This window comes from Nansenia antarctica, assembly GCF_963989245.1.
Source record: "Nansenia antarctica genome assembly, chromosome: 1".
Lineage (NCBI taxonomy): Eukaryota > Metazoa > Chordata > Actinopteri > Argentiniformes > Microstomatidae > Nansenia > Nansenia antarctica.
Genome location: NC_137674.1, coordinates 3983460 through 4010341, shown reverse-complemented (window position 1 = coordinate 4010341; position 26882 = coordinate 3983460). Strand labels below are relative to the sequence as shown.

General features: G+C 45.4%; 1 pseudogene across 1 annotated transcript; it reads right to left on the bottom strand.

Annotated features, from left to right (window-relative positions):
* Nucleotides 1–17620: 17620 nt before the first annotated feature.
* LOC308161478 (kelch repeat and BTB domain-containing protein 4-like) lies at nt 17621–21410 on the bottom strand (annotated as a pseudogene). The gene is made up of 5 exons: nt 20952–21410; nt 20567–20708; nt 20307–20413; nt 19681–20166; nt 17621–17996 (listed from the first exon to the last, which is right to left on the bottom strand). The product of its transcript is annotated as a kelch repeat and BTB domain-containing protein 4-like (transcript).
* Nucleotides 21411–26882: the final 5472 nt, after the last annotated feature.

Genomic DNA, 26882 nt, shown 5'->3' with positions numbered 1-26882 from the left:
AATTCAATCCACTTTTACGAAGATGAATGCAACAAATCAGGTTATCAGTATTATAAACATGTGCAGTGTGTAATTGATACGGTATTTGATAACATGGCTTAGTAACAATGAATGGGCTGTTGTAGTCAAGGTGAGGTCACCCTGGGCAAACAAATATTTGGCAGTATGAAAAGTTTATATGTGTTTACACTGAGGCGATTGTGTATAGTTTTCACAGGAGCTATAGTTAGCGTAGCCTTTCAGCTTGAACCAGTCTGGCCGTTCTCTGTTGACCTCTCATCAACAAGGAGGTTCCGTCCACAGAACTACCGCTCACTCGATGTTTTTTCTTTCTTGTACCGTTCTGAGTAAAAGCTCCTAAGCTTTGGAATGCTCTTCCCTTGGATCTTAGATCAGCGGTCTCGGGGCTCGAGGCTTTTAAAAAACAGCTAAAGACTGTCCTGTATAGACAGGCTTTTGGCTAACCTCAAAAGCCTGTCTTTCTGTGTCCTGTTGACATTGTTGTACACTTGTTGTTTGTTACTTATTTACGTTTGCCTATTTTAACCTGCTATGACTTTTGCTGTTTTATTATGTTCTTGTATTTTGGAAAGCACTTTGTGACCCCTGGTCTGGGATAGGTGCTATAGAAATAAATTTTACTTACTTACTTACTAGAGACAGTTTTAGAAAACGGCAGTTTTAGAAATACGCAAACCAGCCCTTATAGCACCAACAATCATGCCACCATCAAAATCAATGACATTTTTTCCCTATTCTGATGATCGGTGTAATCATTGCCTGAAGCTGCTGGCCCGTAACTGCAGGATTTGATGCATTGTGCTGCTGCCGCACGATTGGCTGATAAGATAATTGCATGAATGAGAAGGTGTACAGGTTCAAATTATTTATATTCAATAAATGTATCAATTTATTAGGAACATCTCATCTGTCAACAATCCAAGCTGGTGAGGCGCCTGGATGGCATAGCACATGCCATGTAATCACAGGGTCTCTGGTTCGATTCTAATCATCGACCTATTCTGCATGTCATCCCTCCTCTCTCTCACCAATCCTTCCTGTCAATCTCTACGGTCTCTATCCCGATACAAAGCAGAAATGCCCTAAAAACAGTCCAAGCTGGTTTTCTTGGCACACTTTGGGCTTGTGAAGCCCAATCAATCATCGCTTGAATGCTACAGCCTATTTGAGTATTGTTGCTGACCATGTGTATCCCTTCATGGCCCCAATGTACCCATCTTCTAATGGATACTTCCAGTATGATCATGCACCATGTCACATGCACCATGTCACAAGACTTCAGTGTTCTTCATCAGTGGCCTTCCCAGTCACCGGATTTGAATCCAATAGAACACCTTTGGGATGTGGTAGAACCTGAAAAGTCTGCAAGAATTGTGTGATGCAATCATGTCATCATGGACCAGAAGTCAATATCTTGTGGAAACAATACCACAAAGAATTGAGGTTGTTTTGAGAGCAAAGGGCGGCCCTACCCAGTCCTAGTGTAGTGTTCCTAATAAAGTGTTCAGCAGTATACTGTATCTGTATTGCTATAGTAGATGTGGAGCCCAGTCAAGAGGAGCGAGCTGCAGTGACCATCCAGCGTGCCGTGAGATGGCTGCTGGCCAGGCGAGAACGGGCCAGGAGACAGAAGGAAAAACAGAACTATGAGGATCTGATGGAGCGCTTGGAGAAAGAGGTCAGCTGCTGATACAGTATGTACTGTAATACTAAAGAGACGAGAATCAATATTTGTATTTATGGGGTGGGTTACTGCCGAATGGGCTACTGGATTTAACGGTTATAGACTGGTTAGGCTGTAGATTGTCAATCCCATCTGGCAACCCTGGTCACGTGATTAATAATGCGTTAATTTGTCTTTATCGCGTTTCCAGATTAATCACATGCGTTAACGCGTTAACGTTGACAGTCCTAATTTAAACTTAAAGTAAGTAGCCTTGAGAACCGATGGTTCTCGAGCCTAATGGCCCATAGGGCAGGAGCCTATCTCCTGTTTCCGTACAACCCCTGAACATGATGCTGGCATGTCGCAGGGTCTGTTCCCCAATCCAACCCTTTATGCTGAGTGCTAAGCAAGGAGGCATCGGGTACCATTTTTATTGTCTTTGGTATGACTCGGCCGGGGATCAAACTCAACCTCCCAATCTCAGGGCGTAAACTCTAACCGCAAGGCCACTTAACTCCCTTCCAAAAAAAATAAATAAAAAAAAGGATCATGTGAAACATACTTTAAACAAAAGAGCTCTTGAATAACTGTTGTGCATCTGTCAGTTAATATTCATGTCTGCTAGCTAGTGATTGCCAAATATGCCTTTATTGTTTCCTATAACATCCATGTCCATGTGCCCTTTGTTGAATTGTGGCGTGTAGGCCTTTGTGGCACTAGTGCTCAGAGAACAGGAAGAGGCGGAGCGCGAAAGGAAGAAGGAAGAGGAAGAGAGACAACGGAAGAAGGAGGAGCAGCTTATGCGGACACGACTTCTGGAAGCAGCATTCGATGGAGAGGCAGAGGTGGTCTTAGCTGTTATGAAGGAGGTAAGACTGAAATACAGCCTCTATGTGGAAAGGGGCCGAAGATATTCATTGACAGATTCACCAAGTCATAAAGCACATGTATTTGTTATGAATAATGGCCACTGATTGATTAGTACATCACCATGATATATATATATATATATATATATATATATATATATATATATATATACATATATACAGTATATCTTTCTATTGTGTAAATGATTGTGGTTTGGATAGAATAATAATAATAATAATAATAATAATATATTTAATTTGTATTGCACTTTTAATTCAAAAGAATCTCAGAGTGGGTTAGGGTTAGGGTTAGAGTGCTAATAGAGTGCTAATAGACTCTGCCTTTGGTGAACCTGAGGGTGTGGTGAATTCCAGAGATGATTGTTCTACTCAGGTCTCTGACAGGGACACAAAGCGTGGCCTCGGGTCTGATGAGGCAGGCAAGCGCCAGCGCCTGCTCAACCAGCTCCGCATGATCAACATCTCCGACGCCCACGGCAACACGGCTGTGTCAGAAGCAGCAGCTGGGGGTCAGCCAGAGGTCATCACCCTATTGGTGGAGAGAGGGGCTGACATCAACACACAGGTGAGAGAAGTTGCCATCCCATCAACAAGAAATATTAACCCCTTTGTCAGGAAAGGAGTGCCCCCCAACCACCAAAGTGTGAAAATGTGTCAGGCAGTGTTGTTGTTGTTTTTTAAACAGGGTGCATTTGGACGGACACCGCTCTACAGAGCTGCGTTTGGGGGTCATCTTCAGGCAGTGCAGACCCTACTGCAGTTCGGGGCAGACTCGAGGATCCATGCAGATGATGGTGGCACTCCAGAGCAGGTGTGTGTGTGTGTGTCTGTATTTTTGGACATTGGTTTTGTGTGTTTTTAACACTAGAACAACCGTGCCTTTTTTACCTACATACCTACCTTTTTTACCTACTACCGCCTTGGGGGTCAAATGACCATAACCTAAAGCGCGGAATCAAAGCGGCCAAGGCAGACCACAGAGAGAAGATTGAGGAATGCCTCCTGAGCAACGACTCCAGGCGGATGTGGCAGGGGGTTCAGCAGATGACAAACTTCAGAGCCAACAGGCTCACAGCCGCAGAGGACGACCCCCTGCTGGCGGGAAAGCTGAACACCTTCTACGCCCGGTTCGACGAGGGGCGAACGGAGGTAACCACAACACAAACACCACTCTCTCCAGCTCTCAGCAGCCTCACCCTCACAGAGCATGAAGTGAGACGCGTACTGAAGGCGGTGGACCCCAGGAAAGCCTCGGGATCGGATGGCGTCCTGGGACGGGTGCTGAGGGACTGCGCCGACCAGCTGGCCGGGGTTTTCACCAACATCTTCAACCAGTCCCTGTCCCAGGCCACCATCCCACCCTGCCTGAAAACCTCAACTATCATCCCAGTCCCGAAGAAAAGCACGGTGAGCTGCCTAAACGACTACCGCCCGGTGGCACTCACACCAATCATCATGAAGTGCTTCGAGAAACTAGTCCGGGCCCACATACTCACACGCCTCCCGCCCAACCTGGATCCATACCAGTTCGCCTACAGAGCCCACAGGTCCACAGAGGACGCCATCGCGACGACTCTCCACGCCACTCTATCCCACCTGGAGAGGGGAAACAGCTACGCGAGACTGCTCTTCGTGGACTTCAGCTCCGCCTTCAACACCATCCTTCCAGACAGGCTAGTGACCAAACTACTAGACCTGGGTCTATCACACTCTATATGTGCGTGGATCAAGGACTTCCTGACCGACCGCCCCCAGAGGGTGCGGGTGGGCCCCCACACCTCCACAGCCCTCAGACTCAGCACTGGGTCCCCCCAGGGCTGCGTGCTAAGCCCCATCCTCTACAACCTCTACACCTACGACTTCACCCCTGTCCACCCCAGCAGCTCCATCGTAAAGTTTGCAGACGACACCACCGTGGTGGGATGCATCTCGGGGGGGGACGAGGCGGCGTACAGGGATGAGGTAGAGCAACTGAGCAAGCTGTGCAAGGTTAACAACCTGCTGCTGAACAAGTGAAAGACCCAGGAAATCATCGTAGACTTCAGGAGGAAAAAGTCTGAGATCCAGCCCCTGCTCATCGACGGAGAGAGCGTGGAGAGAGTCTCAACCCTCCGATTCCTGGGGATGCACATGCGGGATGACCTGACCTGGAAGGACAACACAAAAGACACCATCAAGAGGGCACAACAGCGGCTATACACCCTGAGAGTCCTCAGGAAGGAACACAGCAAGCAGGAGATACTGGTGACCTTCTACCGCGGCGCAGTGGAGAGCATCCTCACCTACGGCATCTGCAACTGGTTCTCCAGCTGCACAACAGCGGAGAGAAATGCGCTACAGAGAGTCGTGAGAACAGCACAGAAGATCACCGGCGCCCCCCTCCCCTCTCTGGAAGAGCTGTACAACACACGCTGTCTCAGGAAGGCCTCCAAGATCTCCAGGGACCCGACCCACCCTGGGTACGTACACTTTACCAGGCTGCCCTCGAAAAGGCGGTTCAGGACCCTGGCCGCAAGGACAAACAGACTGAAGAACAGCTTCTACCACAGGGCCGTCCAGGCCCTGAACACAGCAAAGACCTAAGTTCTGGCCGCTGGACAGTCTGGACGGATTGATGGCAGCTGCTGGCCTGAAAAAATCAGGTGTAGTGCTGAGGCACAAACATGTACATTTCAAGCCTGCAAACTGTGACACTTTAAACAAATGTGAAATAATTATATTGTGCAATATGACAACCCTAGTCGTCTATCTGTACAGTATAGTACAGTGGATAGTGTACATAGCCTTTATTTATGTAAACCAGCTCCTTCCCTTCTTGTGATTTTTTTAAAAAGTTTATTTTTTTCCCCTTTCCTAACACCAGGGGAGCCACTCCTCCTAAATTTCGTTGTTTGGTACCTGTACTGTAGCAATGACAATAAAGTCCATTCATTCATTCATACTTTGTTGTTTAGTATCAGGGAGGGAGGGAGAATGTATGACCATCTTTCTTCAGTAGGCCTACCATTTCTAGCTCATGTATATTTCTAATGATTCCTTATATGTCTTGTATATGATTCTTGTTATGATTCTTGTATATGATTCTTGTATATGATTCTTATTATGATTACATTTCTATTGGGATATTGCCTCAGGCATGGCTGTAAACATGCTTAGCTACTATATTTGTTGCTGTAATCGCAGTTGCTTCTAGCTATGATATTGTTAAGACCACTTATCTAGTTACACAATCTTCAGCATAACAAGTTCATAAGATATGAAAAATGCACAAGCAAAAGGAATTGAATCCAAATTATTTAATTTTTAAGTTTTGATGCATCCTCTGGAGGCGTCGTCACAGCCGCCACTGTGCCGGGCACTAGAGACAGGAGAGAGAGTTCATATGAGCTTCACCAGGCCTATCGCTACAGAATAGAATACGTCATTAGTTTAGTTCGTATGTCCTTGGTCTCTGTGTTCTATATGTTGACTTACCTCTGCTGTGTCCATCGTCGTGAAGACGGTTACTGGGTCTCGTTGGACGGAGACTGTCTGCGTGGACAGCAGCAGCCAAGGCTCCTCACAGATTTGAGAATCCACTGGAGGAGGGGACGCTTCTTGGGCTTTGAAGCTCCGCTCCCCTCACAAGGCGTCGTCACAGCTGTCACTGGGCTGGCCGCTAGAGAGAGGAGAGAAAGTTCATATGAGCTTCACCAGGCCTATAGCTACAGAATAGAATACTTCATTAGTATGGTTAGTATGTCCTTGGTCGATGTGTTCTACATGTTGACTTACCTCTGCTGTGTCCATCGTCGTGGGCAACCTCAATGCCCTCCTGTCCTGGGGCTGGAGGCGGGACACTTACCTTCATATCCTCCTGTCTTGGAGCTGGAGGCTGGAGACCTACCTTGATGTCCTCCTGTCCTGGGGCTGGAGCCTGGACACCTACCCGGTTGGTCCTCTTGCACTATATCAGTTGTTACAGAAGAAGAATCAATGACAGAACATATCTCTTAAAACCCCATTATTCCAATGCATAGATTGTCTGCTGTTTTATGATAAACTGGTAAGACTTATCTCTTATAAATTCACTGTATATTTCTGTTTTACCTTGCGCATCACCATTGAAAGGAATTTCCTGAATTTTCCTTTCTTCTTCTTCCCACTAGCATCCCTCTGAGGCTGTGTGACCGAGGCTGTGGAGGTGTTGGATCCCACTGATAGGGCCATCACCTGGTTGACCAGGGCACTGGAGAACAGATCCACTGTCTCGTTGTAGATCTCCGAAGAGCTGGTGGACAGCAGGCTCTTGTGGCTGGAGACTCTGGTCGGGGCGTTGCTGTTGGAAGCTCCTCCCACCTCCATGCTCCATGATGAGGGAGGGACGATCACGGGAAGAAGCAAACGCTTCACCGACTCCTCGGCAAAGGCGTAGAGCACCTCAGAGCACACCGTCGCACGCGTCTCTGCCGGTGTCCGTTTGGACAGAACACTGTCCGACACACTGGTCCCAACGTCCACTGGCAGACTACTGTGGAGTAACATCAGCCCCTGGAGTCTGTCCACAAGGGCGTTGGTCAGGGTGCGGATCCCCCCCTGGGACAGAAGCTCCTCCCGTCTGGTGAGGTCAGCTCCGGGAGAGGTGACCTCTTGAAGAGCCGTCGGGTCCAGGTGGTCCATCAGGACTTGCACCACGTCGGCCATCGGCTGTTTGGAGTCACTGACGACGGAATCCTCCGGCACAGACTCGTCAGAGGTCGCGCTTCTGACGACGGGGAAACTGCTTTCTGCTGGAAGCTCTGTGGGAGGCTGACATGTGAGACTACCCTCACTACACACCCTCTCTACATTCTCCAGCAGAGATCCTACAGCACTGTGCCATTGCTGTAGCTCCACTGAGGTCTCCATTTCTGACTTTACCACCATGTCACCCTGAATGGCGACCAGGATCTGGCTAATGCTGTCTCTAGCCTTAGCCATCGATGCACTCTGCTCAGAGGCATCCATCTCACGCCGAGTGAAGAACTCCTTCAGCTTCCTCTTCAGATCTCTGAAGATGGTCTGCGCTGTAGACCACAGTCTCAGCTCCGACACACCATCACTAGCACTAAGCCCACTAGCCTCGGACACCTCAGAGGCCTCAGTGTGTGTGGGCAGCACACTGGGACCAGCTGAGGACTCCTCGTCCTGGAACAGGCTCTTCACACTGTTCACAACCATGCCGACGAGGTCTAATGCTGACGAGTCAGCACTGGCAGGTGACAGCCCAGAGTGGTGGGAAGAACTGAGGGAGCATCTCTCTGATCTCAAGAGAACATCCCTCACTTTCTCAGTGGCTTGACTCTGAAAGTCCTCCTTGGACAGTTCGCTCACGACTGCCTTTGGAGACACGCACAACCTCTCTGATGAGGAGGAGGAGGAGGAGGAGGAGTACTCCGTTAACCATGTTAACACGTCCTCCACAAACTCGCAGGCAGCGAGGGATTCAACAGATGCCGTTGGTCCAGCGGAGGCTGTCCTCTCGTCTTCTGTCTTATAAAAGAGGAGAATCTCGCTCAGAACCTCTTTGGTCGTGCGGACGAGTTTGAGCTGGCTCACCGGAGGGCTCTGCTGAGCCAGCATCGGTAGAGAGCATTCACTCTGACATCTATGCAGCTCTACTCCAACCAGTGAGGTGGATGGAGCCAGCATCGGTAGAGAGCATTCACTCTGACATCTATGCAGCTCTACTCCAACCACTGAGGTGGATGGAGCCAGCATCGGTAGAGAGCATTCACTCTGACATCTATGCAGCTCTACTCCAACCAGTGAGGTGGATGGAAACAGAGGCTCACTGTGAGAAGACCCCGCTTTTACCAGAGTAGATCCATGGATGAATCTATCCTGGTCTGAGGGCAGTTTGCTCTTCTGGCTTGTGCCTTTAAAAGACAACAGCCGCGCGAAGAACGCTCCCAGCCTTCTCTGAAGCCTCTGAACTAGGGTCAGGGCAACAGGCAGAGACTCCTCCTTTGAAGCACCAGACCCAGCTGAGTGAGTGATAGACCTCATGTCTGCCACAAACTCATCAACAATGTCTGAGGCCTCCTCCATGGTTATATCTATAGATATAATGCTATTCCGGCACAGAATTGCACTCACGGCCTTGGTGGCTTCGGAGTGAAACTCCTCACTCTTCACACTCCTGAGGTGTCCCACACTGCAAGAGGAGGACACGCGTCTATGCGGTGCTCCAGCAGAGGATCCGTCCTCATCAGAGACAGAGCTGATCGTGCTGATCTTCTCTGCCAACTGTCTGAGCATGTCAGCTGCCCCCTGATCAGCAGTGCTGCAGGACTCCACCGTCTCAACGATGGCAGTCATGACGTCTGCCGCCACTGACCCCAGGTCGGTCTTAGAGGCCGTGACCTTGACCTTTGGCACCACTGGTTTGGTGATCCCCAACTCCCGGAGCTTGGTGCACACCACGTGCAACATCCTCCTAGCCGCGGACATGGTGGTGTCCCTGTCGCAGACTATCAGGTTGGACTTATCTGACCTTGATAAGGAGATTATCAAGGAGACGTCCGAGTTCACCTGCTTCAGGACGTCTCTCACCACAGGTCTGGTCAAATCAAATGGGCCAGAGGAGATAGAGCCCAGTGATTGGAGGACGGTGTCCTCTGTGATCCCAAAGTGGACCTGGAGTGGATCATCCAGGGGAGGTGATCCTCCGGACACACATTGCTGCAAAGTCTGGGAACTTCAAAATAAAGACAAATATGACATTAAATTCAATCGAATTCAACTTTATCAATCCCTGGGGGATAAAAGCATAAGAGTTATCACATTGGTGGCTCACATCAGATTCTGATGTAGTGGAGAGAGATTTGACCTTCGACAGTACGTTGTTACTTGTTATTCTGATTATTGTTGGTATTTTGTCTATGGTCAAAACATTTCATCACCAAAAAAATAATTGTATTATCAGCATTGATAAAGTCCAACACTTTGACTGTGCAACAAACATTTGGTTCTAAAACAAAACAAAGTAAAAATGATCATCATGTTATGATCATAGTAGTCATTACGTAGAGGCGTGGCTGTGATTATAGCATACCTCGCAGACGGGGACTGGGCCTCTCCTTCCTCCAGAGAGGTGGTGGAGGAGAGCTCTGACCCACTCTGAGAGACTGCAGCATCCCTGGCCTCACTCAGCTCTATGACCCGCTGTAGAGTCGGGAGGAGGACCTCTATGACCGTGTCGGCGACCAGTTGGACAATCTTTCGACCCGTGATGTCAAGCTTCGCCTTGGTCATCTGTGTTCATTCAGAGAGTGAAGAATTAGTTGGTGTTTAGCTTAAAGAAGGTAATCATTTGGATTCACTGATTCACAACACAAACAATGACTGGTATGGTATGCCTGCTAACTCTAAAGTCACACACATCAAATACACTTACAGGGTCTGTCATGCCGTCATGGATCACCGTCCACTGCCTGGTGAAGAAACAAGTCAACATTTTCAGTTGTTTTGGTCTTGGCTCACACTTGTTGTACTGTTTATGCGCAGGGTGCAAAATATTGGGTGTGTATAGAAACATAGGGAGCATAGATACAGTAGAGCGCATAATACTGACTCATCAGTGAGACCCTTCATGAACTTCATCAGGATGGGGAAGGAGTCCTGATCTGTGTTGATCAGGGCACCAGCCACGCCTTCCTCCGCCAGCAGCTTGATTACTGCTCCTCTGTCCTCACACTTCGTTCCGGAAGCAGAGGACATCACAGAAGGAGCTAAAAGAACCAAACAGAGAGGATTCTGGGGTTTTATTGCCAGCTATGAAATATAGTCTGTAGTACATTAAGACAATCAATGGTTGTGTTTACAATATTCACACTAGCATACCATGATGGAGCCATTTCCCAGCCTTGCATTCAAAATGATATGTATGGCCATGCATTCATAATGAATGTTAGCATGTGGATATTGGAATGATGTTCAAGTCATTATCATTGTCTGTGATTGGATGTTTAATAGGAATGAAAGACATTTTTTCTTCTCATCAAACCAAGTCTTCAACATAGGGACTCTACAGGGAGAAGTCAACAGAAAACTCTCACCTGCATCAGTCTTGGCGCTCTTCTTTGTGCTCCTACTCTTCACCTGCAACACAACAGAGTTCAGATCGTCACATTCTGGTCAACTTGTTACGTGAAGTCAAAGTAGCTTCAGACACAAAAAGTAGCTTCACATAAAAAACGGATTGAAAGGATGAAAAACTGTCTGACTGAAAATCTAAATATATAATAAAAATATACTGCTCTTCACAGTCTATATACTGAGCTCTCAGGTCTTCTGACGCTGGTTTTCTCTGTGTACCACATGTACAAAAGAAGAGATTTGGTGTGGCTGCGTTCTCATTTTATGCACCCACATGTATGAATGTAGCCTACTGCCAGTTTACATTAGGCATGCAACCTCAGCAAATATGTTCAAGTCAAGACTAAAAACCCATCTTTTTAATATTGCCTTTAAATGACTAAATAATTCAATTAAGATTATAATGATTGGAGCACTTTGAGCTGCAACGTTTGCAGGAAAAGCGCTATACAAATAAAGTTATTCTTATTCTTATTCTTATTATTCTTATTCTTATTATATATACTATAATAGGTATCCTTACTTTTTCTTGGTCCATACTCTCAATCTGCTCGTTGTTTTTAACAATACAACGTGCGATCTGCGATGTAAGATGTCATCCAAGTTGACATCGACCACATGACTGACGACAAGACGCCGCACCGTGGTTTTATAGTGGCGTTTATTACGTCATAATACATTGCGCGCGATTACGTCATAATACATTGCACACAGTGGCGGCCAATCAGAGGCCTGTAGACCATCTTCATGTGGCCCGCCGAAGAAAATGATTATTATTTTTTAAATGAAAAATATTTAAAAATATATATTTTAAATAAATACTTTATTTATGACTGTCTTGTATCACGTTGGTTATTACATATTAAGGGTTTAACTTTTAACCATTCCGTTTTTTTTTTAAACGACAAGGTGTATTACCCCAAAGAAAAAGATGACGCCTGGCGGTTGTTCTGCCGAGCCCGCTGTACTTGGTGGATTGGGCCCGAGGAACAGTCCTGGGGTCAGGCTTTGGACGTCCTGGATCAGGGGTTCCTGTCAGACATGTCACTGAATCCTGATGTGATACTTTTAAAAACATGAATGAATAGGATTTAGGTCTAAAATAACCATGCAGTTGTAATAAATTGATTGTAATAAATTGATAGTAAATTAGAAAGAGTACAAATCGAATCATTTCGTGATTAAAAGAGTCCAGTGTTGAGTTATATTCGTAATTTTGAACATGTCACCTCAAGTGTTGAACATGTCACCTCAGTTTCTGCCGCTAGGCGTCACTGTTTTACACCTCCACAGGGTGTAGCTGTTATGTGGATATTTACATATCCACAGTTATCAGTCTATCCAGAATAACTGCTTGTTTCCTGGGCTTTCACCCCTGTACAGCTAGATGTATGCAGCTAATTGCTCGACATATGCAGCTGATCACAATTTAATATGTTGGCAATGATTAAACATTTTAGAGAGAGGCCCATGATGAATTGAGAATCAAGGACTCCAATTGAAATAAGCCAGTGGCTTTCTTGGGTTTTTATCCTGTTAGTTGACCTTGTATGTAATATGTACTTTCATGTACCTACTCCTGCAAATCTTCTAATAAAGTTTTCAATCAATCAATCAAACAAGATTCAGCACTGGAGCGGCTCGGCCTCAAGGGAAATGTAGTTCATGAGAGCTCTTCGCCGGTTACTAAACTCCTAAGATGGATCATTTAAAAAAATACATAAATACATATTTCACAGATTTCTAAACTATTTGTACAGGGATAGAGGGTTGTGGCTTCAGATTTCCGGGATTGGAAAGCTTCCGGGTGATATGGCTCCCTCAAATCAGGGTTGCCAGATGGGGCGGGTTACCAGGTTTTGGGCCGCTGGTTATTGGTGGATTTACCGTAGCTGTTTTTTAGACTGTGGTTAGGCTGGAAAATTGTCAATCCCATTTGGCAACCCTGCTTCAAACACTACATTTTCATTGGATGGACGAATTGTGGAAGTCACGTGTCAATGTTTCTGCAGGAAATTGATAGTCTGTCTGGAGATGAATTAACAACGACATTTTCACTAGTTTAATCAAACTGGAGATGAATTAACAACAACGACATTTTCACTAGTTTCACCCTCTGCCTCTTCTGCAGCGACATCATGTCTTCGGGATGGAGTAGCTACATCTTCTGGACTGCAAAGTCCTTTGGATCCACTATTATATCATATTACTATACTATATAATAATATGCCTGGATATTACAATTAGACTTGGTGGAACAACCAAGGCCAACGTCAACGAGTACAGCTAGTTGTCTAGCTAGAGACATTAAATCCTAGTTAGTTAGCGACCCGCCCGGTTTGGACTGGTTCATATTTACATGCTTTACATCCCAACATGGAGCTGTTTCAAGCCAAAGATCATTATATCCTCCAGAGGGGCGACCATGCCCTGTGGTGCAGCCGCAAAGATGGGACAATGAACGTGAGACCTGGTAGGAAACATTGTGAATTGTTGGCATTTCTGAATAACATTCATTGTAATAACATAACATTCATTGTAATAACATTCATTGTAATAACATTCATTGTAATATAACATTCATCCTAAGGAGACTTAAACACATGATGTAGCTTAGCATCACATTATGGGACAAAGATCATCATAATCATGTCATCCTCCTTTGAGCACTTCATTCACATGTCATAGGATCAATGCCAGTGTTTTGCATATGAAAATATGATTGCCCCATTGCTAACCCTATCTTATAACAATGTCACCCATTATGCAGAATGAGTGGGACTTTAACTAACCCTACTGATGTGTCCCTACAAGCCTCTACTCCACTTCTTGTGTAGCCTCACACACACACCTCACTCACCACACTGACTTGTACTTTGTTTGTTTTAGGGCAGTTCTGTGTAAAGAGCATTTACAATTAGATTAGATTAGATTCAACTTTATCGTCATCACAGAGTGCAAATTGCACTATTACAAGAAACTCATCTCAAAGATATAGAACATATTAAACTTAAACGTGAATGGGTGGGACAGGTCTTTTTTTCATCTTTCACATCTAATAGCAGAGGCGTGTGTATCTTAATCCATAAATCGTTACCATTTAAGGTGGAAAAGTGTATCAGAGATGAAGGTGGACGCTATGTTATGGTAAAAGGTCTGTTATTTGGTGAGCGTATTTCTATAATGAATATATACTACCCTCCCAATCATCCAACAGAGTTAATCACAAAGGCGTTTACTGAGTTTGCTGATATAGAATGTGAACAGTCGATAATAGGAGGGGACTTTAATTGTTTGTTGGACCCCCAAATGGATAAATCACCATCAGAAATACGTCCTCCTACCAAAAGGGCCAGGGCTATAATAGAGCTATGCGAGGAGTTGGGTTACCTTGACATTATGGAGAGTCACACACCCAGGAGAGAAGGACTTTTCATTTTTTTCAAGTGTCCATAAGAGTAGTTCGAGGATAGACTATTTCTTTATTCCCAAGACTAAATTAAATCTGATAACCTCTTGTTCTATTGGAAATATCACAATTTCAGACCATAGTCCCATATTCCTCCAGCTCCTCCACGAAGGGGGTTCTCCCCCTACCAGGATGTGGAGATTTAACTCTTCCTTGCTTAGTGACCCTAAATGTATCTCATATTATACATCTGAATTTAAGATATTTTATGAAATCAACAATACACCTGACATTTCTCCATCAACCCTCTGGGAAACAAGTAAGGCTTACTGTAGAGGCCTAATAATATCATATGTGAGTAGTAAACGACGTAAAGCTCGTGAGTGTCAAAGGGAGCTGGAGAGTCAATTATCAGAAGCAGACAAATCCTATGTTACAAGCCCTTCTGAGACTAATTTAAAAACAATGTCGGCTGTCAAGGCTTCACTAAACTCTTTACTCACTCATAAAGCAGAACAGTCCATCAGATTTGCTAGACAGAAGCTTTACGAATTTGGCAACAAACCAAGTAAATACCTGGCTAGATTGGTAAGTAAGAAAGCTGATTCCCAATGTATTTCGGCCATTAAGGATGCTGATGGTAAAAGGAGAACAGAAGCAGAGAATATCAACAAGGCGTTTGAGAAATGTTATAGTCAGCTATATAAAAGTGAGCAACCCGTGTGTAGTCAGAGGTTCTCTGAGCTTTTCTTTTCTAACTTGAATGGACCCAAATGTACAGATCTACAGAAGGAAACGCTTAATAAACCAACAACAGAACAGGAGATCAGGGAAGCTCTGGGTTCCCTACAATCAGGCAAAGCACCAGGCCCTGATGGACTGGGTTGTGAATTTTATAAAGAATTCAAATCATTACTTATACAACCCTTGCTTAATATGTATCACCACTCAATGGAGAATGGCTTCCTTCCCAGGTCACTAACAGAAGCCAATATCAGTCTTATTCTTAAAAAGGGGAAGGCTGATGACGACTGCGCCTCCTTCAGGCCTATAAGCTTACTGAATACTGACCTTAAATTGCTTTCCAAGATCCTCGCTTTGCGTCTAGAAACAGTCCTGCCCTCCATTATAAATAAGGACCAAACAGGATTTATTACTGGCAGAAACTCATGTAATAATTTGCCCTTTGTCCCCCCTATTATTTGCGATTGCCATCGAACCCTTGGCGGAAGCTATTAGACACTCCCCTTCTATTTCAGGTATATCAGCTGGGGACAAGACTCATAAAATGTCCTTGTATGCCGACGACGTACTACTGTTTCTTACTAAACCTGAGGTCTCAATACCTGCAGTTGTTGATTTGATCAGTTGCTTTAGTGAATTTTCGGGCTACAAAATTAATTTCTCTAAATCAGAGGCTCTTCCTTTGGGTGATCTCCGTGATATTCCCCCCCCAGTATCTTGCCCATTTAGATGGGCAGTGCAGGGCTTCACATATCTGGGAATAGTGATAACCCCACTGATCCAGCAATTATATAAAGCTAATTTTACACCCCTGCTGAAGCGTATATATGATGATCTTGAAAGATGGATTTCCTTGCCACTATCTATGTTGGGTAGGATCTCACTAATTAAAATGAATATTCTCCCTAAACTTCTCTATGTATTTCAGATGTTGCCGATTATATTTTCTAGAAAAGTGATTAAAGAAATAAATAGTAGGCTTAGTACTTTTATCTGGAGAGGGAAAAAACCTCGTATGAGTCTGGCTAGACTTATGAAGCCACAGGAAAGAGGTGGTCTATCGGTTCCTGATGTCAGGCTTTACCAACTGGCCTCACAGTTACGCTACATTTCTGATTGGATTCAGAATGACAGCGACTCTGTTTGGCTTGACCTGGAATCCTCCCAGGTCAATCGGCCATTAAGGGGTCTTTTGTTTACTTCAGATCAAAAAAAGAGTAAAACTTTTATTGGTGACAATATGATTATAAACGCAACTATTAAAGCTTGGCGGAACATAAGAAAACTAGAAGGTCTAGAGGGTCAACTATCCTCCCTCTCGCCAGTTTGGGGCAACATAGACTTCTCCCCTGGTGCCACGGATAGGGGTTTCAAGCGGTGGGACAGCAAAGGGATGGTTACTATCGGACATTTATATGATACGGAAATACTACTTTCATTTGACCAATTATGTAAGAAATATGACCTACCACGAAATGAGTTTTTCAGATACCTTCAGATACGAAGTTTTTTAAATAGCCAAAAAGACACTGGCCTCTGTCACCAACCCTCTCCGCTGGAGGAGATAGTCTCTGCTGGAAAGACGAGAGGCATTCTGGGGGTTGGGTATAGAGCACTTTCGAAATATGATAAAGGCAAACCTGCATTTACGCCCAAAGACTGGAATAATGACCTGAACATTAATACTGATGAAGCAACTTGGTCACTAATATGGCAATCGGCAAACGACATCTCAATCTGTAATAGGACGAAGGAAACGCAATTTAGACTAGTACAACGTTTGCAGATTACTCCCCAACTTAGACATAAAATGGATCATAACAAATCGGAAATGTGTACAAAGTGTATTACCGAGGTTGGGAGCTTTGTTCATTGCGTTTGGACTTGTAGATATATAGATGATTACTGGAAAGGTATAGTGGATAAAATTCATCTAATTCTAGATGTTACATTGGATAAGGACCCCATGTGTCTATTGTTTGGGTTGCCAGACAAACAACTTAAAAGTATGCATTCCAAAAGACTTCTGTGTATCCTCACTTTTTGTGCAAGGAAAAATATATTACTGAAATGGATAGACTGCAAACCGCCTACAATAGCTGGATGGCACAAGGTCATTTTTGATATGATTCCTATGGAATATCTGACATATAGGTCTAAGTGTAAGATAAAGACATTCTATAAGATTTGGTCTCCGTTCTTAGATTATATTGGTACCAGACTGGCTGCCATTGTAATGAAAGGTTTGGTGGATTACACTCAAGAAAGTACACAAGACTAATGTGTAACAGATCTACAATGTATGGGTCACAATATGATTTACTGTGCTGGTGTTGTGCTGCCGCTGTGTTTAGGACTGTAAGACATGGATGCTGTCTCCGATGGGGGTGATCCCCCCATATATTATGGCATTTGTTGTGTCATTTTCTTTTCTGTTTATTTCTGATATGTGACATGGCCTCCTCCCCCCCTGTTTTTTTGTTTTTGTTTTGTTTTGTTTGTCTTTGTTTTTTGTTTGTTAGTTTGTTAAAAAAAAAAAAAAAGAGAAAGAACATTTTCTGTTATTGTTTATGGACAATGTACTGCATAACAAAGTGCAAAACTAGTTTTCTACTATTAATGGGACAATAACCTCCCCCACGGATACTAGTTGTTGTTGTTATGTCCTGTTGTGTACATGTCTCTGTGAAACTCAATAAAAATATTAACCCCAAAAAAAAAAAATATATCTGTTTGGGGAAATATGGAAATCAGCAACAATGAGTGAAATGTTCAGGCCAATATGAACTGCCAGTTTGTGAGGGGAATTTTTATCCCCCTGATGACAGTGACGACAGAGGTGGCAGGGTTGAACTTTAGCGTGTTAGCATCGCCCTTTTTGCACTTGTCCCTGAAGACGTATATGCAGCCATTGCAGCTGGCCACCTTCCAGAGAGAGGGCACACAGCTCCACACCTCAGGGAAGCGCAGGCGCGTGAAGCTTTCCAGCAGAGGGTTGTAAGCACACTAGGGAGTCCCCCTCAGCCACTACAAAGATCAGGGCCATGTGGGCCGTAGCGTGCATGCAGCCAGCAAACGGCAGCATGTAGGGCTTCATCTGGCACTTCTGAGTGGCTGTGTCAAAGCACTGGATGAGGCGGGAGGGTTTGAGTTTTGGTAGAGCAAACAGCGAAAAAGTCACTGGGTGCGAAACGAGAGGCAGTGAGTTCGGTTAGCAAGACATGTTATGTAATTCGTAGAGGTTAATAAACTGTTCATTACCAACTATGTACACAGATAAAATGTACTTGTAGAGGTTTATAATAGTAATAATGGTCACAACTAGGACGCTGTCACGCTTGACAATAACTGCTAGCTAGCTAGTTTCCAGAACAGCTGTTGCTAGCCGACTGTGCTAGCTGTGGTTTACAGGTAGGAGGTACCTACTTTTAGAGCTAGTTTTATGTAGCCATACATTTCTGACTCTTGCCGTAATAAATGTGAGCTGTTAGCACAACTTGTATAGTTGTTGTAGTTAAGTTACTAGACTGAACGCCTCCGTGTTAGGGTTAGGGTTAGGTCGTAGCTGGGACGATGCAGCAGGACTGTCAGGACATCGTGATCATTTTAAGCAGTGACGACGAAGACGGCTCGGTTGACAACAACGACTCGCTCTTCATCGTGGAAGAACAAAAGAACCAAGCTAACACAGCGGTGTCAGATCTGAGTCTGTCGGATGAAGATGACCTGGTGGTCATATACTGTCAGAAAGCCGAGGTGCTGCCCCACGCACGATATGACTGCTGCACACACCCCTTAATTGCTACAGACAGTGAGACCGGAGGCCCAGTGGGCAGTAACCACATGTTCTGTTCCCAGTGCTTCTGCTACATCTGTGATAAAGTAGCTTTGGAGTGTTCTGTGTGGACGAAGGCGGGGCTGTGCCACTGTAACGCCCACAAGAGGAGTGTGTACTGGAGCAGCCGCAGAGACAAGGTGGTGCTGGGATACCTGCAGGTCTTCAACTTTGACCTCCTGGATATAGACGCTGACCTCCGTCTGGCAGAGTCTCTGCTGCTGAAGTTGGGGGAGGACCTAACGGTGGAGTACGAGTGCTTTATGAGGGGCGCCCCCCTCTCCCTCTGCTCCTTCCACTGCCACAACGCCAGCAGCCCCTCGGAGTGCAGGGTCTGCCAGCTCCTCCACCAGCCTGCCTACGATTACAAGCGGGTGTACGAGTGCTTATCAGACTTCCTGACCAGAACGGACGAGCCCCCACTTGTTACGTTCTATGTTCGCTAGGGAGAAGAAGAAGTAACAAAGTATTACTGGTGTTATGTAATAAGGATATTTATTACAGGCCAAGACAAATTAACAGTCTTATTGGTATCGATAAAACAGAACTGGAGTTACAACAAATGCTTCAAACAAAAATAAACAATAAACTCATCCCGAGGATGGTTCTTTAAACAATAATTACTAAAAGGTTTCTAACACAAGGTATAAACTAACAAGTATCAACTAACAAGTATCAAACAAACAAAGTATCAAACGAACAATGGAGTACAACAAAAGAATGGTGGGAACTGTGTGAGAGAATCGCACAGCTCCTGCTGCTTTCATTTCAGTGTCTTTTAACTGATGTGGCCTCTGATGATTGGCTGGTTTGGAGTTGATCGGCTGGAGTTGATCGGCTGGAGTTGATCGGCTGGAGTTGATCGGCTGGAGTTGATTGGCAATTATCACGGGGGGGGGGGGTGGATCCCCTTGACTGGACTTATCTCCTATGGCTGTTAAAGAGACATACACACAAACACACAGACACAGACAACCAGGCTACTCATAGCCGTCACAGTGAAGAAGTCCATGTCATTTTCCTCCCCTCCCAGCAGATAGATGGTCCCTCCCAGGTTAACCCCTGCCGCCCCAGACACAGCCGTGTCCAGTTGGCTGGTCACTGTCCACATGTTGTCCTTGACAGTGTAGTATGTGACAGCGTTGGACAGTGTGTCCGGCAGGGTTTTGCCCCCTAAGGAGTAGATGGTATCCTGGTTGGACACTGACACCATGGTGTGATGAAGGCGGTCTCTGGGCAGCGAGGCACAGCGCTCCCAGTCCATGGTATGCATGTTGCACTTCCACATGCGACGGCGGATGGAGCCACCAACCACGTACAGGTCCCCTCCATGCTTACAGGCTGCAGTGATCTGAGGACCCAAGCTGTTCTGGCCACTCACACTGATGGCATCATCCTCATCGCAGTGGAGTGACACAGCCAGTGAGTGTGTGCGTGTCTCTTCCTTCCCTATCAGGTAGATGTGGACATTTTCACCAATTTCCTATTGGCCCAGGGGAGAGGATTTAGAGACAAAAGAAAATAATCACTAAATGGAAATACTACTGAACATCTCTTTAATCTATGGTACCACAAAGGAAGAAGGCCAGCTGTGTGTTTACTTAAAAAACATATAGAATTTACCTTTAGGCTCTCCTGAAGAACACTAGCGAATTCCTCTCTCTCCACCCTGTTGTGATTTATCCAGGACTGAATGGACACGGTTGGGTTCTGAGAGGTCGGGACGCCATCTGCAACAAGCAAAGTAAATACTTCTGAACACATCACAGCATGACTCTGCTGGATCACAAGTATTAAGACAAGCAGTCGACATATAGAACACACTGTTGGTATGCATGCAGCTGAGGTGGGAGGAGAAGCCTATTGGATGAATGAACACAAACCTTTTAAAATGTCCAAGAGCAGGCAGAGGGGCAGGTTGAGGAATTCTTCAGTCTGATGCAGCTGAACCAGATGGATTTTAGCACAATGCTTAGCAGCAGTGTACAGCTCCTGGTCACTGTGTCTGTCTGCCAGCCACATCACCTGGAGAGGGAGGAAAGAGTGATCAACTGAATAACTGAACACCACAAGCTGCACTGCTGATGGATGTATACCACAACAAGACGGCAGACAGGTGATAGGGTAACACACTTTGACAGATTTCACATCTAGGTTAATTATGTTAATTACATGAAAAGGCATAGAGCATAATGGTAAACTCATTCATTCAAATGCAATGATTTGTTGTATGACACGATGTGTAAACTATCGCTACCAGCCAATCACCTGCAGGCAATTCTTGACCTCCACTGTGCGTGAGAGGAAGCGTGAGCATTCCTCAAATAGGGCAGTTAAGTGGTACATGTCTGACATTTCATACGTGTCCTGGAGGTCTTCCACCCTCAGTTTGATGGTTCCATGATAAATGTAGTCGACTAGCAACTGGAAGACTGATGCACTGACATCCTTGAGTACAATGCAGCGGTTGTGTGCCTCCTTCAGATTGGAGGTGAACATAGAGCGGAAGACGCTGCTCTGGGCTGAGAGCACCAGGCGATGCAGGTTGAACTCCTTGCCATCCACTGTGATGTTGACATCAGCAAACAGTCTGTCCTCTAGGCAAAGGTCCATGATGCTCTTCACCACCCGGCTGGAGTGGGAGCGATCGGTAAAGGTATATCCCATGAAGTAGTTCTCATCTCCCACTGAGCCCCCCACACTGAGCCCATCCTCACTGGACTCCATCTCATCTGTAGGTTAGCGATCTGAGGATAATGCATGAACACAACAGACAGAGATTAGATGTTATTGAAACATTGAGGGTTTACGGAAGAAAAAAAGGCAAGCAGCAGAACTTTCCAGAATGTAGGATCATTCAGAATGATGCAAGCAGCTAACGTGTTAAGGTCTTTGCACACCAATGTGTGCATTTTCGCATGCATATTTTTTAATCCGTCATCCGAAAAAAACGCATTGGTGTGCAAGGGCCTTTAGTAAGATAAACATGTCTCTAGCTAGCTAATAATAGAGTTGTTTTGAAATGTATACGTGGTCACAGTGGGTGGCCATCGCCAGAATGATGACAGCTAGCCTATCACTGTAACAGGCCAAACAGTTGCATGCAGAAAACAAAAGCACATTATGAAATTCATGAAGTCATTGTGTTGAAGTTAGCTAGCAATGTAATAATGAGCTCTCTGTCTCTGCTCTGAGCCCTACAGGCTACAGTAACAGGACGCTAGACGGAGAGCATCCTCGTCTGTTCAGCTCTGGGCAGAGAAGTATTCACTTTGCTCTGGACAGAGAAGTATTCACTATGTATCGAAATAAACACGACCCCGTCAAGACAGTGTGATCAAATCCTTCTTTCACCGACTACACGGGTCATCGGGTGGTTCTCCCCTTCGACGGGCATCAAACAAAGTATGAATTCATGGCTTATTAGTTTATATTATATATATATATTATTAGTTTGCTCCTTTTACTCACTTTATTCACACTAAACGCGAGGTCCAACCGTCGAGTTGCGGGGAAGCTCACCTTCTGTTGTTGAATTTAATGGCAGCTTGCATCCTTATATGGAGTTAATCTTGAGCCAAATTAAATCAAAACATTTATGCTTGCATCCTGCTGTGCGCGTGACCAGGAGACAACTGAAAGGTTGCCGGAGAGACTGCGTTCTGCATCGTGATTGGTCCAAACGACACGTCTGCTGTCACATCTTCGATAATCCTCTTTAGACACACTGACAATTTAATTGCCTGCACCCGAGTGACACCTAGTGGTTGCATACATACACTTTCTCTACCTGGCTAAGAATGGGTTTTTCAAGATCCCTAAATAGATCCCTAAATATAAAGAGGATACACTCTTACAGGGTCGGAGTGGGACTCATTTTCAGCTCTGGAGTTTCATGCCTCAGACCGGCCCACTTTTGTTCACAACCGATTACAGTATATTAAAATCATGTAATTACAACCTTGGTATTTTAGTCTGTAATAGCGGACTCACTGTTCTCTACAGTCTTCTCTACATTTACAGGATGCTATGTCATGGGTTTGCTTCATTGTTCCCATACTGGTACAACAGCTCACCTGTGCCTTCTACTGTGATAGCAGCAATCCCTTGCTGGACACCAGTCTAGGGTGACCAGGTCCCAACAAACCAAATGTGGGACAAGGAGTATGTTTGTGTGGGACAATGTGGGACACCCTCTCAACAGGCCCGGACCGAACTTTAGGTGCCCCTAGTAGCATCCGCTTCCCCTGGCCGAGTTGAGAGCTATGTCTATCCAATTCTTTAAAATATATATGCATTTCCATTCTGTTTCCTATTCTGTTTGGTTTATTCAGTAGCATCCAATAATAGACTATGCAGATAAAAACTTAACAAATATATAACAAATATATTTTATTTGAATGTGAACCTGACAATAAAGTATCTGTATGGAGCAGAAAGTGAAGTCAAAGTGCAGTATCAATTTAGGATATTAATAAAGAAAAGTAGCCTGACAGTGTTAGGCCTGTAGATGATTGACTATATACTATTGATACATATATGTAATAAAATATTTTGTTCCACTTATTTGGCGCTGTTGTAACAGTAGACCAACTATTTTCAGTATATAAATATAATATATGTGTGTAGCAGTTTAGAAATGGCAGTACAGTAGGCAGGGAGAGGAAGGCGGGGGGCATGGGACAGGTGGACAGGTGGACGTGGTTCATCCCAGCATGCATTGCAGCTCATCACATCGCGACTGGAGGAGGAGTTCTGTCTCGTTTCTGGAGCGTGATCCAGGTGAATCATGGGATAGCAAAATAAGGTCGGGGTTGGGGGGGTTGGGGGGGGCACGGACAGGAAGTGGCTGTTGGGTTCTATGGAGGGTTGAGAAGGAGAAGGCAGTGGGTTACGATTAAAAGGGGTCCTCCTCCCCAAGGAACAGTGCAATTCAGTTCCTACTTCAGTACTGGTCTCACTGTACAGCAGTGGGTCTCCTAGTCATATCAAAGGAACTGTGATTCTGCGATCCCCACATCAAACACACCCCACCTCCCCACCCCCCCAAGTCACACAAGCATATTCTAGAGAATGTTTAGAGATTGTTGACTACTAGTTTACAGAATGTTGCTGATGGTAGAGTTCTTAGAACATGGTAGTTCGTAGAACGTGGTAGAGTTCTTAGAACGTGATAGAGTTCGTAGAACATAACAAAGATATTGTAGAGCAGTCTCTTTCGACAGTGGAACGCTGGGGTTAGGATGTTCTCTCTGGTAGGTTGTTAGTGTCCCAGTCCAAATGTCTCTCTCTCTCTCTCCATCCCTCCCTCCCTCTCTTTCCCTCTCTATCCTTCTCTCCTCTTCACGATCTCCTCATACCACACTGTGGAGGGAGGGGTGGATGAACTGGTGGTTGATGAAGGAGAAACCGGCGAAGTCGCTCTGGTCGATGTTGGCGATGACCAGCTGGTCGGAGGGGGTCAGCATGGGCGAGAGAGAGAGAGAGAGAGAGAGAGAGAGAGAGAGAGAGAGAGAGAGAGAGAGAGAGAGAGAGAGAGAGAGAGAGAGAGAGAGAGAGAGAGAGAGAGAGAGAGAGAGAGAGAGAGAGAGAGAGAGAGAGAGAGAGAGAGAGAGAGAGAGAGAGAGAGAGAGAGAGAGAGAGAGAGAGAGAGAGAGAGAGAGAGAGAGAGAGAGAGAGAGAGAGAGACGGAACAAGATGGCCGACATTAGGTGGCACAGAGTAGAGTAGAGGTAGAAGTTGTGCCCCCAGGGGTGCAAACTGGTGATGGTCATTTTTACCAGAGTGTGTTTTGCAGAGTGGGTGAAGGAGGCTTTGTTGCGGTACAGGAAACCAATTCTTGTTCTGACTTTAGTGAGTAGGTTATTGATGTGGGTTTGGAAGGAGAGTGAACTATCAAGCCAGATACCTAGATATTTGTACGTGTTGACAAATTCTAGTACTGACCCATCCAGTGAGGTGATTTTTGGGGGACAGGAGGCTTGGGGTAGGGTCCGATTGAAGATCATGCATTTAGTTTTATCTGTGTTTAGGAGAAGATGGAGGTTGGAGAAGGCATATTGGATGCTATTAAAGCTGTGTTGGAGATCGGTCAGGGCGGTGTTCAGAGAGGGGCCAGACGTGTAAAGAATGGTGTTGTCAGCGTACAGATGGATGTAAGAGTTTCCAGCCGTGTGAGCAATGTTATTTATAAAAAATATTAAATAGTGTTGGACCCAGAATGGAGCCCTGGGGGACACCCATGGACAGGGACATTGGGTCAGACAGCAGGCCTTCAGCTCTCACAGACTGCACACGACCAGAGAAGTAGGTGTTAAACCATGCCAGGCATTCCTCTGCGAGTCCAACATCCTTGAGTCTGTCAAGCAGGATGCAGTGGTCCACGGAGTCAAAGGCCTTAGCCAGGTCAATAAATACAGCTACACAGTAGTGCTTGGAGTCAAAGGCGCATATGATGTCGTTTAGCACTTTAAGGGCCGGTTTCACAGACAAGGCTTAAGCCTAGTCCTGGACTAAATCACACTTTCAATGTAAAATCTCCATTGAAGATGCTTTTTAGTCCAGGATTAGGCTTAAGTCTTGTCTGTGAAACTGGCCCTAAGTGTTGCAGAGACACAACCGTAGCCAGATCTAAAGCCGGATTGTGTAGTGCTGAAGATACTATAGGACTCCAGATGGTGGGTGAGCTGATTGTTGACCAGTTTCTCTAAGACTTTGGAGAGGCAGGGTAGGATGGATATAGGCCTGTAACAGTTTAGGTCTAACTTGTCACCTCCCTTGAAGAGTGGGATGACAGCAGCAGATTTCCAGTCCATGGGGAATTCTGAGGTTTGCAGGGAGAGGTTGAACAGACAGGTGATGGGGGCTGAGACAATGTGAGCTGCTAATTTCAGATAGAAAGGGTCCAGATTATCCAGCCCAGCTGATTTATAAGGGTCCAGTTTAAGCAACTCCCTAAGCACCTCACTCTCCTCTACTGGCTGGAAGGAGAAGCACGGAGTGCTTGGGGGGGGACCAGTGCTAGGGGTTGAGGCAGCATGGTTGACAGTGGGAGTAGGAGTGGGTGTAGCAGTTGCAAAAGCATGACCAGCCCTAACAAAGTGCTTGTTAAAACAGTCCACCATGGAGGCTTTATCTGAGATGACAATGTCCTCAGATTTGATTGCCGTGGGTAGTTGAGAGGATGTGTTTTTATTTTCCATGGTTTTGACAGTCTTCCAAAACTTTTGTTTTCCTGATCGACTGGGTGCATTTGTTCCTTAGCTCCCTGAAGGATTGCCAGTCAGAGGTGTTTTTGGAGGCCTTTGCTTTACGCCATAGCAGGTGTTTTTGCCGGATCAGCTCAGACAGTTCGGTGCAAAACCAGGGGCTGTAGCGATTCTTAGTTCTGAATTTTTTAAAGGGGGCATGTCTATTCAAAATGGTGGAAAAAGTACTTTTGAAAAGGGACCATGCATCCTCAACAGTGGGGATGAGATTCATTCTGTACCAGTCTACAAGTGCCAGGTCATGCAAGAAGGCCTGCTCATTAAAGTTTTTAAGCAACCGTTTATACAAGACCAACGGTGGCCGTTTGGCAGTGGAGTCTTTGCATACACAAGCAATGCAGCAATGGTCACTAAGGTCTCGGCAAAAAACCGCAGGGTTATACTTGGCCGGCGTATTGGTGAGAATGGCATCAATGAGTGTGCCGTTTCCCATAGATGTAGTGTTGAATCTGGTAGGAGTCTGTACAATCTGGGAGAGATTTAAAGCGTCCAGCTGGAGTTGTACAGAATGGGGAGGATTAAGCATATCCCAGTTAAGGTCACCTAACAGCACAAACTCAGAGGAAGTATGAGGGGCAATTAATTCACTGAGAGCTGTCAGGGAGCAGGCAGGGGCAGAAGGTGGTCTATAACAGCCAGCAACAGTGAGATAAACATTTTTAGATAGATTAACCTTTAAAATCAACAACTCAAATTGTTTGGACACAGATTTTGATAAACTGACAGACCGCAATGTATTTTGAATACTACATATCTTCCAATGATCTAGAAAATATTATGAGATCTGGATTCGAGTGTAGCTACAGCACTGCGGAACGCCTCGAGGTTGGGTAGGGACGAACCTCAAATCCAACCCCCCCCCCCCCCACACACACACACACTAATTAAGTCGCCACGGGGGTCTGGAAAGTCGCCAGATATAGCGACAAAG